This window comes from Sturnira hondurensis, unplaced genomic scaffold, assembly GCF_014824575.4.
Source record: "Sturnira hondurensis isolate 20B ecotype Veracruz unplaced genomic scaffold, ASM1482457v3 Scaffold0016617, whole genome shotgun sequence".
Taxonomy (NCBI): Eukaryota; Metazoa; Chordata; class Mammalia; order Chiroptera; family Phyllostomidae; genus Sturnira; species Sturnira hondurensis.
In genome coordinates, this window is record NW_028089248.1 from 6571251 (window position 1) to 6589402 (window position 18152).

An 18152-nucleotide genomic window follows, 5' to 3' on the forward strand; every position below is an offset into this window, starting at 1 on the left:
ACTGGAAACCAGCCGTGTGGTGCTCACTCGAGCTGTTTCTGGGCCTGTGATACACAGCAAGCCCACTCACCGATGTTAACAAGGGCCAGTGGTCGATAGAGAAAGAGCCGCAGCCCAGGGCATTCATCACATTTGCAAGCCAAGAGCATCATCTAAGCATCCCGCTTAGATAAAAGTAGTGTGTCCCTGAAAAGCCTGGCTCGAAGGTCACCTCTGTAGGGAACATCTTCTTCATACTCACAAGGAGAGAAGCTCTGGGCTATCTCCAGCTGAACTTCTCCACTTACCAATCAAAGAGCAAGGTTAAGGTCGTCTCTCGTCATCAGTGCCCCAGCACTGGTCCGTCAGTACACTCCCCAACTCGCCGGAGACCCCTGCGCAACGGGTCCTCCCTCCCGAGTTGCCTTCTCCGAGGCCCGCTGGCCTGTCCGACCTCGTCACGCCTTTGCCAAATCCCGGGTTTTTTCCCAGCCGCTGGGATTTCCCAAGTAATTCCAAACTGACAGCTTGTTTGAACACCTTTTCAACCCTGTAAGTTACAGTGAACACTTTTTAAACTAGGGTCATTCTCTTTGTTTACTTGTAGTTTTAAACCTACCACCTCTTTCAGAAAAAAAACAAAACAAAAAATTTATTTACAAAAATAATAGCTGAGAACCTCCCAAATCTGGGAAAAGATTTGCACACCCCAATTTATAAAGCTAATAATTCACTCAGAAATATGAACCTCAAAGGCACTTTCCAAGACACAGTATGACAAAGCTGTCAGGAACTAAACACAATGAGGGAATTTTAAAGGCAGGAAGAGAACGAAAAATCTCTCACACCAGGCGACCTCCGTAAGGCTATCAGTGGGTTTCTCAGAAGAGGCCTTGCAGACCTGGGACCCATGGGGTGATATATTCCAAGTGCTGAAAGGAAAAAACCGTCAACCGAAACCCCTCTACCCGGGGCAGTCGCCCTTCAGAAATGAAGATGGGGTGAAGACCCCCTAACACACCAAAGTGGGGGGGTTGCATCACCACTAACCCTGCCCTACTGGGAATGCTCAAAGTAAAGGGAACTTGCTAGTGAAATGAAAGTGTGTGAAAACAGCGCACACTGGTAAAGACGAACGCAGTCAGAACATCCTGAAAGTGTAATATGGTGGTGTGTCAGCTCCTTAACGCTAGTGTAACGGTTAAAGAACAAAAGTATTGAAAATGACTCTAGCTACAACAATGTTTTAACAGATACACAAGGAAAAACATGTGACTCGTGGGATAAAATGATAGTTGAAGTCAGTTGAAGTGGAATACCACATTAGCAGAATGAAAGAGGGAAACTATAAGATCATCTCAGTAGATGCAGAAGAAAATGACAACACGCTTTCGTGGTAAAAGAAAAGACCCCACGAACTGGGTGCAGAAGGAACACACCCGACACAGTGAGGCGTGTGACGCGCCCACGGTGGCATCCTCCTCAGTGGGGAAGCCTGGCAGCTTTGCCTCCAACACCAGGAGCAACAAAAGAAAAAGGCGCCCACGCTCACCGCGCCCACGCTCACCACTCCCATCAACCTAGGTTCCTAGCCAGAGGGGTCGGGATGAAACAGAAAATGGTACCCAGATGTTAAAGGAAGAAATAAAATCGTCTCTTTTTTCTTTTGCAGATAACATTATTTTATAGAGAGAAAATTCTAAAGATTCCACCAAAAACTGTTAGAGCTGACGAACAAATTCAGCACAGCTGTCGGATCCCAGATCAACACATAGAAACCAGCTGCTTTTCTACACACCCATAACCAAACATCTGAAAATGTCTTTATTCTGTCTTCACACTTGATTGATAGTATTTGATTGATAGTTTGGCTGGGCAGAGAATTCCAAGATGGACAATCATTTTTCTTCAGAATTTCAAAGGCATTGCTCCCTCGTCTTCAGTTTCCAGTGTGTTGGTGATGAGACTGAATCTCAATCTCTCTCTCTCTCTTTCTCTCTCTCTCTCTCTCTCTCTGGGTAGAGGCTGTATGTGCCCCCCCCCATACAGGGTCTGGCACAAATAATGCTCCTTTTTATCACAAGATATTTCATTACAAAATCATAAGCGTGTAATTCTACAACTTAACAATATCCCGTTCAAGCACACCATACGACATGTTGGGCGAAACGTTCAAATTAAAACTAGACGTTATCACACCAATACTCTCGCCCGACCAACGACACTCAGGAAGGCATCACTTCTGACGGCCCCGTCCGCCCCTCTTCTGCTCTCTTCCTTCATAAACCTCGCCGTGGCCGGCTATCCTGTGGGCCACGCTCTCCACTGCACTGGGCTTTCAATCTGGAAACTATTAGACTGGAGTCCCGGGAAATCTTCTCGACTTATTTCCCCAGTGACCTCCTCACCTCCATCTTCTCTATCTCCTTCTCTGTAACTCCTATTACTCAGAGGCCCCCTGTAGCAGCCCCTACTATTTTTCACCCTTTATCTCCTATTTTCCCTCTTCTGAACTCTCTGCCTACGTTCTGGATGACGCCCTCCACGGTCTATTCCAGCTGCGTGGAGTGGAGAGGGAGCCGGAGACCCGGCAGCCCTGTGACCGCCTCGGCCGGCTCCTCTGCCCCGGCAGGTCCCAGGTGTAGGGCCGGGGACGCTCAGCCTTCCCTCTGGCTTACGACTCGGTGCTTCCAACTCCTTCAAACACCTCACTCTCCCCACTTTGTTTCCCGCCTCCCAAGACTCTCTTGCTGCGATTTCCATCGCCGTTGCTCCTGTCCTTGTGCCTGTAAAATGCCATTTCATGTCTTTTCCAGGGAGGTGACAAGGAGAACAAAACCCCACTTTGTACCACGTGCGAAAGGTTGTCTATAATATAGAGACTGCAGATACTTCCTTCCTTTCTGGCACTTGCTCTGCGGCCCTGCGGCCCCCTAAACAGAGTTTCCCTTTGGTTTTTATGTCCATACATCTTCTATTTTTATGAGCTCTTGTAAGGGGGGCCCTTAGGGTCATGCTTTCTAGACTTTACTCTTTAGGGGTCCAAGGCACCCTCTGGCCAGCACGTGTTCTTAATGAAGGAGGCCAGCGCTCTGAAAGCCCATTCACTCCCTCCCTGAGAACCTTCACTCCGCCCCATGGACGCTCTTGGTAACCAGTCTTGGGGCTTGAATTGCCCTGTGGGCTTCCCCTCCCCAATTAAAAACGTCCTTCCCTGAGCTGGACGCCATTGTGTCTTCATCAAGACGACCCCGGTCCCCAAATCAGCACACATTTCTAGCTCTCCAGGCACTACCTGCTGCATGCCCGACCCTGACATGTCCCCTGGCTATGTCCCCTGTGCCCCTCGAGGACACCCTGCTACGGGTGCTGCTCTGTGTGGAGCGGGGCTGGCTCTGGACACACTCGGGCCTGGCCCGCCCGGCCAGACGCGGTCTGTAAGCCGTGACTGATAAAGGCAGAGCCTCAGATCAGATAAAACTTTGATAAATCGTTTCTTAGTGCACTGGTAGCGATACCTACTCCTGTCTCCTCTGAGCCACCTGCTGCAATCAGCTTCGTTTGGTTTAATCAACAGCACTGGCAACAATGCCTGAAAGCCATCACTCAGGTGAGAGATGGTGGAGATAGTCCCCTGCCGAAGGAAACCTTGAGGCAGAAAAGTACAAAAACTCACCGCCCTGCTCAGAAACCCGAGTGCCCGGCTCACACAGCTGCCCCTCCCCCTGCCCCTCCGAGGACTCGAGTAGGAACAGAGGCAGCCTCCACAGGGGGTCTGGGCCCCCAGCTGGGCATGCCTCACCTGGCTGTGGTCCACCTGCACCCAGAGCAAGCTATTCCCCAGGTGAAGGGCAAGCCCACCCTCCTTCCTGGTCATGAAAATGCAGCCCCGCCCTCAACTCACACAGTCCCCCGGAGTCAGAACCGGCCAAGCAGCAAGACCCGCTATTCCTGCCTCTTCACAAGGGGAAAAGCACTTGAAAAGCCAAAAATTCTCTGAAAAGGCAGGTGTACTCTTCCGCCTGCTCAGTCCCCGGACACAGGGGGGCAGCTCCCTCGGTGCTGTACCCCGTGATAATGCCAGACCCCCATCCCCACACCCCCTCAGGCTCCCATGACTCCGGAGGAAATGCAGAAAAGGACCAAGTGCTCCCAGGTGGGAGGCTGTGGGGAGAGACAAGGCGGCTTCTCAGTGTCCTGTCCCTGGTCCCCGGAGACACAGACCCAAAGCCACTGCAGCCGACGTCCTCAGGGCTGGCAATTCTTTGAGCCTGCTGCTTCCTCTAAAAAACTGAAGGCAGCTGGGGCCTGAGAGATGGCGAAACCCAAGCTCAAAGTCCAGCCCTGCCTTTGACTTGCTGTGCAGCTCTGGGCAAGATCGTACACCTCTCTGAGCTTGTTTCTTTGTAAAACGGAGATTGACAGGTTGAGGTGAAGTCACTCACTCAGTCACCTAGGAAATACATATTCAGCATCCCCTGGGCGCCAGGTGGTGCTCCTGGTGCCAGAGACGAGGTGAACAGATGCGCAGACCACGCAGGGCGCAAGAGCGGCCCGTGCACACTGAGCCAGTAATGGCCATTGTTCTCCTTTCTATAGCTAATGAGTTTTGCCATGAGAGGCAACTGGAACTAAAGTGTGTGGGTGTATTTTACACGCAGAGCACTCTCTGCAAACACCAGTGATGCTTACATTACTTCTCCTGTGGGCCTCAGACAAGGCCGGTTGCTTACCTTTTGTGGCTCTCAATGTTCCAAGATCGCCACCACCAGCCCTAGTTATGGCTCCTGCCTACACCACCCGGCCGTAGTGGACGAGTGCCCTGAGCAGGCCAAGGGGCGTCCACCTGGCTCTCCCTCCGAGTCTCAAGGTGCCTCTTGGGCCTCGTGTTTGTCTGCCCCCTGCAGCTTTAAGCATAAACACCAGAACTCTAAATTATATATATTTGCGTGTGTGTGTTATAGCTAGGTGAGGAGAAGTAGGCAGAAAGGCAGACAGATAGCCGATAGGTAGATGATAGACAGATGATCTGATGATAGAGGAATAGACAGACAGGGATAAACAGATAGATGGACAGATGGATGGGTAGACAGCAGACAGAGAGACACAGGCCTGTGGCCGCCTGCCCACAGTAGAGGCTCGTGAAGGAAAGCCCCAACACCCAACACCCAGAACAGCGTCATTTCAGAATAAGGGACAGTCCACCCGAGGAGACACGACGCGCTTTATGAGAACCGGCTTTGTGCCGAGAAGCAGCCCTGATTGGCACTGGGGACCCAGGGAAGGGGGTCAGAGCTGGTGCACAGGCGGGGTCCCTGAGGCCCAGAGGAGCGAGGGGCTTCTCTCAGGCCACAAAAGAAAGGAAAGCCCAGGGTCAGGGGCTCTACAAGCGACACCGAACCAATCCTTCCCCTAAAGGGGCCACAGAGAAGAGGGTGGGGAGGAGAGGGTCGCTGGCTGAGCAGGCCCCAAGTGACTGAAGTCAAGCAGGAAGGGTTGTAGCAAAGCCAGGTGGGCCTGGGTGACCCAGTGGCCTGGGGGTCGGACCACTCCAATGGCTATAGCTCTGTGAAGGGAATTTGCTCACGGGCCTTTATCCCCATGCAGCAAATATGTGGGGCCAGAAAGGCCCTCACGGGGGCACAGAATGTGTGCCTGCATGAGGTCAGAGGTCAGTCCGTGCTAGGCCCTGGGGCGGCACCAAGGCCAACCCCTGCTGGCTTCTGCTGCAGTGGCCCGCAAGGCACCCCCGTGCCTTCCTGCCCAGGCACCCTCCTGGCACCCACCAACCAGGCCAGCCACGGGCTCAGCTGCAGCCCTCCGGGGCCGGCAGCCTCCCCAGAAGGTGCAGAGGGAGCGAAGACTCAGTCTGTCCCCAGCCACAGAGGTTAAATCGGGATGGAAACCCAAAGACCCATTTTTGTACTTAATTTCCACCGATTAAATAAATACGCAAAGGCCAAGGTGTCAATAGGGTGAGGCCATAAGCTCTGTGGCCCAATTATCCCCGAGGAAGTTCACAAGGGCAGGACGGGAGGCGGAGCAGACAAGCACGCGAGGGCATCCTGCTGAGGTTTCTGCTCGTTTCCCCTTTTCCTTGGTTTTCTTTCCTTCGTCTTCCCTCTTTTAGAAAAAGAGAGAGAATATTTTATTTGCAGATCATTGACTTTTTAATGTCAGATTATTTACTCAATAGTCAATAAGGATGCCTTTGGATTCATTATGGGCTATCGTGTAAATAGCTAATTGCATTAATTACAGCCTTTTTACAAATGTTTAGTTTGCAGCTCGTCACGCCCATGGACTGTGATTGCTGCTCGCGGGGCTGACGGGGGGCGCAGGCCTGGGGTCCGCGTGGCGACCGGGGTCAGGTGCTGCCTTTGTTCCAGACCCATCAGGTTACAACTCCAACCACATCTGTTTATGTGCATGGGTGTGCACGCGCGTGTGTGTGGTGTGTGAAAGGGGACTTCTGGGTTGTACCTCTGTCGATGACCTCACTTCAAACTCATAGAATGAAAGGCAATTATTCCACGCAGCTAAAGGTGTTGCTTGGAACATCACAACACCGGTTTACCGAAGAGGGAAGCGCCCATGACTTGAAATGCTGACGTGGGAAGATGCCGTGTGCGGACTGCAGCTGGTGGTCGGAGAACCTCAGACCCTGGGGCGTGTATGGGGTGAACCGCCGCGGCTGGTAAACGGGGCTTCATGTTTGCGACCTGAGATCCCTGTGGGCTCCGAGTCCTCTCGGAAGCCATGTCCATGTCTCCCCAGGGCCACTGTTTGCATGGGCCTCGGAGGTAAACTGAGGAATGAGAGGGGCAAGGAGACCCACGAAACACACTGTGAGAAACTCCAAGGGCACTCCTGTGGGGACAGAAGCCCCAGAGCTCAGCAACTCCTGGCGCCACTAGAAGGCTGGGCACAGCCAGGACCAGACCCTGGTGCCCGGTGCCCCGCCTCGGGCTTGGTGCCCGCCTCTCTCCGAGGCCCAGATGATTAATGGCTTCAACAACCAGAATATTTTATCTCTAATTCTGATAAGCAACAATTATTTCCCAGAGGGTGGGGCAAATAGAATATAAAGCAGAAGATAAGGATGTTTTATAAATTGGAAGAGAAGCCTCTAGTCTCATATTAATCCACACAACTTTACTCTAAAGACAATTGAATTTACTTTTTTTTCTTTTGGCTTTAAAATAAAAGACTGAAAGCAAATGATACAGAAGAAAATCAAATGAAAGCCCAAGTCACCCTCCAAGAAAGAGCGCTTAGTAAACTTCTAATGCAGAAGACCCGGGAACAATTTAGTAGCTAAGTGATCCATGATTTTTCTTAACATATATCCTCATTAACAGAGAGAGAGAGAAAGAGAGAGAGGGCGGGAGGAGGAGAGAGAGAGGGAGAGAGAGAAAGGCTAAGAAATAAATATCTTTAGATTCGATGCTATTTCTTTTCCTTTTACTTAATTTTCCAGGTATCTCAGCATGATCTGAATAAATTATGCTGACAATACCATAATATAAATGATAAATCATCAACACAGTGTTCGTGATATATTGCACAAAATGTAAATAATAACCAAGACTGCTAATTGGCTGGCTTCTTAGGAACAAAGCTGGAGCTGCGAGATTCCCCAGCCCGGGCTGTGTCATTAAGCAATTCTGCTGCGGAGTCGCTTCTGCTGGTCTGGGCAGGGAAGCTTGGGTTTGCAGACAAACCTCGGTGCGTAAGTCCCCTGGCCCGAGAGTGTGCAGACCCACCAGCTTTGTCCCCTGGGCTGGGGCCACACGGCTGAGAAACCGCGTGCCCCTAGCAGAAGCAACAAGGTTTTCTGGAAAACCTCTTAGCATTAGTGAAGTTGCCAAATCTTCCCCCAAACCTCTCCTGACTCATTCTGATTTTGTTTTTGCTTTGATAATGATTTGATTACGACTTCATTTGACCAGAAACATAAGCTGTTTCTATGTGGTTCTTATTTTGAAAATACCTTGTTAGCATTCACTGTATGCGTATGGAGCCCAGAAATGTTTCTTTTTTTCATTCCCCCAAACAAATCCTTCTGCTTTCTGACAGGGTTGACATTCTCATCCTCGGTGTTCCCGCTGCGTCCAACAGTGTCCTGAGAAGAAACACCTGGTGTGCGGTGGGCACATTCATTCCTTCTGCCGCGGACGCCAGCCGCCACAGGCCAGGGACCTGGGCAGACGCAGGGGGGGGCGTGGCCCCAGCTCCCCGCCCCCCGGGGTCTCCCATCCCAGGGAGGCAGGCAGAGAGTGAGGCGAACAAACAGGCTGGAGAGCACGTTGTCTAAAACAAGGCAGGAGGTGGGACACGGAGTGACAGGTGGGCTGCGTGGCAAGGGGAAGGCTCCCTGAGGTGACACTGGAGTTGAGCCTGGGGGACCAGAGGAGCCAACACACGAGGATCCAGGGAAAGGGAGGTCCAGGCAGTCGGTGGGGACAGCAAATGCAAAGGCCCTGAGGCCACAGCAGCCTACCCAGAGGTGGGAGGGGCGGGGAGAAGAGAGGAGACCAGTGAGGCAGCAGCTAGAGAATGGGCTTCTCTGATCACGCCCCGCGGGCGGCTGGGCTAGAACAGGGGTTTCCCACGGCCCCACCTGGGGGCCCTGCAGAAGCCTTTAACCCCAAGCTCCACTGCCCCTGAGACCTCCCGTCATCAGGGNAGGCTCCCTGAGGTGACACTGGAGTTGAGCCTGGGGGACCAGAGGAGCCAACACACGAGGATCCAGGGAAAGGGAGGTCCCGGCAGTCGGTGGGGACAGCAAATGCAAAGGCCCTGAGGCCACAGCATCCTACCCAGAGGTGGGAGGGGCGGGGAGAGGAGAGGAGACCAGTGAGGCAGCAGCTAGAGAATGGGCTTCTCTGATCACGCCCCGCGGGCGGCTGGGCTAGAACAGGGGTTTCCCACGGCCCCACCTGGGGGCCCTGCAGAAGCCTTTAACCCCAAGCTCCACTGCCCCTGAGACCTCCCGTCATCAGGGCCATGAGTCCTGGGCCACACAACCCCTGGCCTGCTGCCCCTGCTCGTCGGTCAGCTAATTCCGGCAACTCACCATCTCTGGGGATAAGAGACGCACCAGGGGACGTCCCTGACCCCTGAAAGTAGGGCCGTCGGTGCGCTCCCTGAACACTTCCCTTAGTGACTTACAGGGAGGACCACCCTCTTGAACGAAAGCTCTCAAGGGCAAGAAAGGTCCTTAAGAACGCCTCCTTCAGATGGGCTGGCAGCCCAGGTCGCCTCCACAGGTCACCTCGGACACGGGCCCGCACACTCCGCCGCCAGCCAGCAGCAGGCAACACCGCCAGGGCAGGGCCGGAGGCCGGAGGCCCCGCTGGCCGCGGCAACTCGCTGCTTTCTGTCATTTCTAGCCCCACACCGCCCCCTCCTCCATCAGGAAAACCGTTTATGAAGCTCTTCCTCCACACAGAGCGTCAGCTGAGGCCTGGGACAGAGCGAGAGAAGCAGACAAAAGGTCCCCATCACAGAGCACAGGGGCCAGCGGAGACAGACAGTAATACGGCCGTTACGGCAAGCATTAAGCCGAAAGGCAAAGATACAAAGTACTTACACTAAATGGAGGTAGAAGGGTCGGAAGACTCCAGCAGGGACAGAGTCCAGAGACAGGGCCTTCGAGAACGGAGACAAACCTCCATTTGGGTCCCGAAGGCTTCCTCACCCAGCGCACAGGCACATCCACTGGATTAAAACACAAAGGTCACCCTTCTTTTATTTAATTTTGATGTCTAAAATGTCGACAGAGGAGCCAAGAATATACCAGGGGAAAGGGCAGCCTCTTCTGTGAGTGGTGCAGGAAAACTGGGCAGACACGGGCCCCCGATCACACCACGCACCGCGGCACCTCAAGACGAGAGTTAACCGCGCGAATGGAAGGCCCACAAACACGCAGCTCCTGGAAGAAAACACAGGCAGCGACTGTTCGGATCCGACACCAACACCGAAGTCAAATAAAGCAGAAGCAAACCCGTGGGGCCGCACCCCCCGAAAAGCTTCTTCAGAGCCAAGGGAACCACCCAGAGGACGAAAGGCAACCCACGGAACGAGGCTACCAACCCCCAGTGGGGTCCTGCTCCAAGGATGCGAGGAACTCACAGGACTCAGCCACAACGATAAAATACCGCCGCCCAACTGATCGCCAGGGGGACGTAGATCAAGACCCCGGTGAGAATAGCCACCACTTTAAAAATATATATATGCACTCGCATACGTATATACGCACAATGAACTCGAAAATGAAGGTGCGGTAAGGCCGTCAGACTCCCACAAGCTGAAATCACGCGTGGCCAGCAGACCAGCCCGGTAACCAACGTGAGAGAAAGTCCTTCGGAAAGAAGCAAGGTGATGCCAAGTAGAAATCTCCACCAACACAGAGGAATGAAGGAAGGAACAGTGAGTACGTGGGTCGAAATAAAAGACGTTCTTCCTCCCTGGCCGTCTCTTTAAAATGCAATTGGAGCAATGGCGGCGTCCAGCGGTGCCTACAACGTCCACGGGAGCCGGGCGTGTTGCGCGGCAGCGAAAGGCCCAGAGGCGGCGACCTGGAAGTAGGGGTCGGGTCTTCACCCCGAAGGGAGGGTGACGCCGCCGAAAGGGACCTCAAGCCGCCACCCACCCAGCACAGCAACGGTGAGGAGCCAGCGCGCCAACACGGGGTCCGAAATGGGGTCACACCACACATCCAGTGTCTCGAAACGAAGGTAGGAGAGGCAAGGAGAGGGAAGAAAGAACGGATAGGACTGAGAGAAAACAGTCATCAAGCTGGAAAATCTGACCAGGACACACGAATAATTAATTACCTTATTCATGCATGGCCTGACCACCCCAGTTAGAAGGAGGTCTTCAGCACAGACTCAAGAAACGAAACAGCCAGCTCCATCCTGTCCCCTAGGGCCCCGATCTGGACTTACACCCACAGATCGGGTACGCGGGGGACAACAGGCAAGGGGAATTGGAAAGTATTTTGAACGGAATGGAAAGGAAAATACAGTGTATTGAAATTTGTGGGATAGAACCAAAGCAGTGTTTAGAGGGAAGGTGGTCGCATAACATGTGTGTACAGAAAGTAAGAAATGTCCTGAGTTAATAACCGCGGCTTACACTTCAAGAAACTAGAAGATAGAACAAATTAAACCCAAGAAAAGAGGTAACAGTGCAGAAATCGATGAAACTGAAAACAGGGCAATAATAGAGAAAATTAATGGATGCAAAGTTAGTTCTTTGGAGCATCGATAAAACCAATAAACCTCTCACCAGTGCGAAGGGGAGAGAGAGGGAGAGAGAGGGAGAGCCCAAATCAGGAGTCAGGCGGGCGCCCCTGAAGACTGTGGAGATTTAAAGGATAATAATGTGAAAATGATCTGGTGACTCCACGGGGAACTTGTCAATAATTCGGATTCCTGGGCCCCATCCCATCCCAGTGAGGCAGACTCTCAGAGTTAAGAGGAAGGAGAACGAACTCTTGGGTTTTGTCTTTTTTGCAAACAGTTCAAGTGGTGGAGGCGAGCGGGAGCCCCCAGTGCAGGGTCAGCTCGTCCCTCAGCTTCGTGACTCGGAGGACAGGGGCGCCGCTCCACCGAGTACTTGGGGGTCTCAGCCGGCACCCTGGAGACAAGCTGCCAGGCACGGTGGGAAGGGGCCGTGCCAGAAGGGGCGGAGACACACCCACACACTCAAGATCCCTCCATCTTCTCCTTGTGTGCACACACATGCGGAGCTGGGGTCAGAAAGGTGCACCTTCCCACACACAGATCCCCCAAAAGTAAAAAGCCACCTGCAGGTGCCCCAGGGCTCACTCGGGGGCCAGCTGTTCACAGTGCCACTTCTGAGTTCTGCCTGATTTCTCGGTTTCCAGAAGGCCTTTACCCTCCTACCTGGAAAGCAGGGGAAAGTAAGGATGTTCCAATAACGGTATGATAGGGTTGAGTTTGAATCTGCTTGATAGCTTTTAAGTAAGCCATTCACAGACCTATCGACTCTCACAAGCAACCAACGGTTCTCCAAATTCAGAACACAGGGGCACTGGAGCGATCCGGACACCGCGGTGGGCAGCTCACGGACCGGACCGGCCCGTCTGCTGAGCACGGGGCGGTGACCTCGGCTTGTCAATAATTTGGATTCCTGGGCCCCATCCCATCCCAGAGAGCCCCACCCCAACACCCAGTGTCCTGCCGGCCCAGGCAGGCCCAGCTGTTGGCTGACTGCAGCCTACTGCAGCCTATTTAAGGGAAGATTTGCAAGAAAAATAAATTCACGGCAACATTCATTATTGATCGTTCTCAAAACTGTCTGGAGAATTCCCCCAGAGGGCTTAGGAAAGAAATTAAACATTGTTTTTCTGAATGGTTGCCTCTGCTCGCCACTGCACCAGCGTCAATCCGCGTGCCTGTGTGTTCCTATAGCCGCGTGACGTTTCAATACTGCTCATCATTCCGCACAACTCCTGGGTCACGTGCCGCCAGCTTGGACGTGAACGGCTGTGAAAACACGGTGATAATCATAATTAGAACATACCCCGAGTGTCTTCCTTCTACCAATATCTCTTCTCTCTTTAATTGCTTTTGATATGACCTACACCTGCTCCATCAGAGTCTTTAGGCAACAACTCCAAAGCTGTCCCCACGTCTCCGCCTCCTCGGTCCCCTCTGGCTGCCTCCCTTCTGAAGCCCGTTCCACTTTCGCTGTCCCCCTCTCCTCCGCTCCCTGTGTCTCTGACCCCACAGGCCCTCGTGGATTCTGAAAGGGGGGCATTTCTCAAAGTTCTAGTCCGAGTTTTGTCTCCTCTCAAACACTCTCCCGAGCCTCTCACCTTCTCTCGTGGCATGAAATGTCACCATCAATCCACACTCTTAGAATTCAGGGCTCTGATGGGGGATTCCAGGCGTGCGTCCCCCAGATTACTAACCACCTACTCTGCCCTGCTCCCTCACACCCCCCGTGCACCAGGACCCCCCATGCACTTCGGGACTGAAGGTCCAGCCAACAGGCCGGTGCTTCCTGCACCCCAGCTCCGACCTTCTCGTCCTTCTGCGTAAAGTGCGGCAACGGGTCACATCCAGCAGGACACCAAAAACAGCACATGGCCCGAGTCTGTTTCACTCAAGGAGCGTAAGGCTGGCTCACCCTTAGCAAACATAATGTTAGTATAATTTAGGGCATCGCCTATGACTAAGGAAATATAATATTCCTCGTAGTTGATGGAAAGACATTTGCTAAAGCTCAATGGTCGTTCCTGACTTCTTCAATGCAAAGAAACTAAAAATGAAGTTCTGACTCCTTTACATAGTTAGAGGAAAAAAAACTACCTCAGACCCTTCGACACCCATTCTAACCAGTAATAAAACATTCAGCTCATCCTTTCGAAGGGGAGGTCTTTATAAGGATGCTCATTATCATCACTATTATATAAATTTTTTTCTGAAAGTTCTAGCCAAAGCAATAAGATAAGAAAAAGTCATATAAAAAACAGATTTAGGAAAGGAGAAGGAAAAGGGACTATTATTTACATATTCTGTGATTGTCTACATAAAAAACTGCAAAATTATTAGAGTTAGTGATAGACTTTAATAAAGCAGTCAAGTAATGAACCTTAAGAATTAACCATGTTCCTAAAGTAATGTTCAGTTAGAAAATAAAATGAATAATATACCCAAAATGACCAGAACTAGTTAGGGTTAAAAGAAAATTCCTGACGTATATATTGTATGTGTCTCCCATACCCTCAGATATAAAGATATTTATACCATAATTATTCCTCTATTTATTTAAGTCATTACTGTAACTTTTAAATTTAAAAGTGCAAGAAATTGTCAAGCAGATTTGCAAATAGTTTTGCAATCAGGTGGTCTATTCTGGTAAAAATAATCATTAAGCAGTTAATTAATCCTAACTGCTTCAAGTTGGTTGTCAGACTTAAAATAAACGAATCAACACATTTTCAAGTGTGAATTTATACTATATTAATATTTCAGTTAAAATTTTAAAATTAAAGAAAAACATAGTGCCTCTAGAGAGGAGAGTGCTCACCGTCACGTGGGTCCACGTGCGCTTGTAAGTGGGGTTTGTATGATGGCCCAGGAACACTGGCAGACATGCAATTATACATACATGAACCAAACAACACGTGACATCTTCAGCTCCCACCAGCTCCCCGTGCTGTCTGACAACATCCAGGTGTCCCCTAACTTCTTGCGTATTCCCACACGTCCACGCGCTACACACACTGGAGGAAGGTGCACGCACGTAGCACTAACCTTTATCTCAGGTAGCACCTCCCTCTTCTTATTTTGGAGACAAAGGCTCTGAGAGGGTAGGCACGTCCCTGTGTTCCTGAAACTTTAGCCCAAGTCTCGAGGTCACACGCCAGGAGGGTCAGCCCCGGAGCCAGGAGTGGGAATCCTGCTCCTCTTCCCACTGCAAGGCCCCCCTGGCCAGTTCCCCGCATCCCAGGAGACCCACTCAAAGTACGACGTGCCGCACCAGCCAGCAGTGGTAACCAAAGACCCCAGTGATGGACTGAAGGGAGCACCCGGCCATCCCAGGCCTGCTGGCCCGGAGCCTCGGGGCCGAGGGGCCTCGCTCCTGAAAGCACTGTGACGAGACGCACTGAGCAGCCCTCACCAACCCACTGGGCTTGCCCGACTGCCTTCAGAGCTCCATCTCCACGGAACCCACCGCTTTCAAACTGCATGGAAATCTGCGTAGCAGAGAAAGTAATTCTGAACGTGAGTCCAGTTCCCGGTGGCTCTGTGTAGCGAGAGTGGGGACCTGAGACACCCCGGGGGGGGGGCGCAGCCGGGAGCCATGTGGGAGTCCTGAAAAATTGCAGACCTCACTCACACACAAAGACAAGTGAGCGTCCACGGGGAAACTCTGGTGGAGGGGGTCTAATTTAAAAAGATTTAAAATAATAACCGCTCTTAGCCAGGGCTTATGGAATGGCCACTCTGAAGACAGAAAACATTTCGAAGCAGTTTCCCGCTGTGACTCAGTAAGCCCCATCCTGGAATGCATCCTTAAGAACAATCGCAGGTGTGCACACACAAATGTCCCAGCACAGCCCACGCTGCAGGGTATGAAGGAGCAGAAAGCTGTCACGACCCCGGGGCGCCACCGCCGAGGGCAGGTGACTCACTGCAGAGGGAAGTAATCAAAGAAAACACTTCGTAGCCATTTTTAAAGTGTGTATCCACATCTATGGGCCTGGCAATAATGTACATGATGTAGAATTAAGTGAAAAGAAAGTTGCAAGCAACAGATGTCTGAGCCCTGTTGCAGTATAGATAATAATTACATACATAATATATAAGTACATGCATATATGGATACATCAATATCCATGTATATTCATGGAGACAAAGATTTCAGTGAGCAAATACCAAAGCACTGGTAGCAATTATTTACGGGTTTTTTTTTCCTTTTCCTTCCTTCTTTCTTCCTTCTTGCTTCACTTTTCTTTTTTACTTGCCTCTACTTTCTAACATTTCCGAGACTATTTTATATTTATACCATAAATACGTGCATATCCTGTGAGCTGCCCCAGACTTCCTGCCACTCAGGGGCAAGGACTCACCGACCAGCAGGCGGACCTGGGGGAAGCGACCATGCGGAGCGCCCCGCCGAGAGCCGGCCCGCCCCGGGGCGCCCCTGTCTGCCCTCCAGCCTCCTGCGCACAGAGAGGCAAGGCTGGCCCGGCCCCGACGGCACGCCGAGGACGGCGACAGGGAGGTGTGGAAGCCGGGCACGGGCTGTGCCAGCTCTGGCTGACGCTCTGCAGTATGGCTCGCTGCTAATTTGTCACGGCACATATTCGCCTTATGTCTAATTAGCATCAAATTGCAAACTGCTATTTGCTAACAATTTGTTGCATCAATCTGCTTGAAAATCTATAGTTTAGAATTGGATTACAACTCACCCTGTCTATCAAAATGCTAGTTCACACATACACAAAATAACGTCCCCTTCCCGCCAAAAGCGTCCCAATGTTTGCAGTGGCACAAGAGGAGGGAGCTGCATTCTTTTCCTTTTTTTCTTCTTCTTCTCAGTGGAGGAAGAATAACGGCGGGTATTTCATTTGGAATGACTTGGCTTCGATTCCCTGTGGCCTGGGGAGACAGCCGGGAGGGGTCGCACCCAGAGACAGGGATGGTCCAGGCCTTTTTTGAAACTTTTCAAGAAAATCAAGATGCATAAAAGGGCTGGAGTCCCAGAGACAGGACCCTCTGGCAAAATGCGGAGGACAGCAGAGTCCTCTGCAGCCGGGGCGGTGGTCAGCCCTATCGAGGTGCACGCAGCCTTCACCCTTGTCACACGAGCCGCCACGGAAGACCCCAGGCTTCAGATTCCGTCACTTACAAAGGGCGACGCTGAGGCTGACAGGACAACCATCACACGTACAGCAAGTGTCCGGCAGGACTCGAGCTGAGCAGTGACCTTTCAGGACCTGGGCATCCCTCCAAATATCAAAATAAGTTGTGGAAATAACAATAATGATAAAAATTGTGAGGAGAGATATGAACAAGCAAAAACAGTGAAATAAAAAGGAAATAAGACATAACAATCGTGTGGCACCTGATGGTTTGGCCTTGTGGTCAGGCCAGACACCCCACATGCAAGCGGAGGGCCCAGGTCCCCAGGCTCCCAGACGCCTCGGGGGTCCTGGGGCCCCCCGTCCCAGCCACCCCTGGGGTCCAGCTGTGATGAAGGACTGAGATAGCCTCACCAGCTAAAGGGATGACCCCTTTGGGTCTGAGTCAAAAGTGGGACCCTCCCCCCAGTTTGCCAGCCACAGACACGTAGGGGCCCCAGTACAGGGCTCAGGAGCCACGGTCGGAACCTCCTCAGCCCAGCAGGCAATTTGCTAAAAATGCTCCCTCTTCACCTTGCAGGCGGCCGGGGGGGGGCGGGCAAGAGGCTCTGCGTGTCCCTCCCGCTCTCCTTAGCACCCTGCAGGCAACCTAGCTCTGACCAATCCCTGAATCACACACACGTGCTCGCAATGAAATATTATTACGCCACGAGGAAGAAGGAGTTCCTGTCCTTTGCAAAAACTCGATGAATCTCGAGGCACTGTGCTCAGCGAAACAAGTCGGCAGAAGACAAGTAATGTGTGATCTCACCTACACGTGGAATCTGAAAGAGCCAAACTCAGAGAACCCGAGGGGAGTGTGGTTGAGAGGGGCTGAGGGACGGGCTTCCAGTTACAAGACGTGCAGCTTCTGGGACCGAACGTAGGACATGGTGACCACAGTTGACGACTGTGTTACGTGCTTGAGAGCTGCTGAGAGGACATCACAAACACTCTCTCACAAAAGCGAGATGGCACTTCCGCGCATGACAGAGGTGCTCGCTGGAGGGGCACCGTCCTCAATTTGCAAACGTATCCACTGAACACAAACACGTTGCAGGCCTGAGACTGACACAATGTTACATGTTGAGTACAGCTCAACAGAGTGGGAAAAGCCTCTAGGCTGACATTTTAAATAATAATAACGGTGTTGTTATGAATGATGGTTATGAATAGTCAAAGTCTCACTTGGAATTTGGCGGGTGGAGATAGAAGAGTTCTGAGCAGGGTCTTCCCAGACTCGGCCACCAACCTCTGGACAGCAGACACAGCGGTGCCCTCTTCACCAGCACAGCTGAAGGCGGGAGACTCAGCCGAGGACGGGAACTCCTACAGCAATGCTCTCAGACCGCCTCCCGGGCACCCTGACCTGCGACAGGTGCTGGGCTGGGAGGTGGGCAAGGCAACCCCGGCCACAGCAGAGCAAAGGGCTGCCGAGGCTCAGGAAAGTGGGAGGTCTCGGTGCAGACAGCCGGCGGTGCCCACCAGTCTGCGCCCAGCAGACGGAGGAGCCTTCCTGGGCGCAGTCCTGCCCAGTGGGAACGTGACAAGCAGAAGCCAGACCAACAGCCCTCCCGCAGGCAGGAGGTGCAAAGGCCCAGGGACAAGTGTGCAGCTGGTGTGTCCCCAGGGGTCAGAGGTCAGGGGCCAGACCGTGGCAAGGCCAAGGGTGAGCCCAGAGCGCTCAGGCTCCCTCCAAAAGCGGAGTCTCAGGATGCCTGCAGAGAAGCCCTCTCCATTCTGCCTGGAGAGCCCGTTGGCGGCTGCTTCTCTGCTGAGCCCCGAG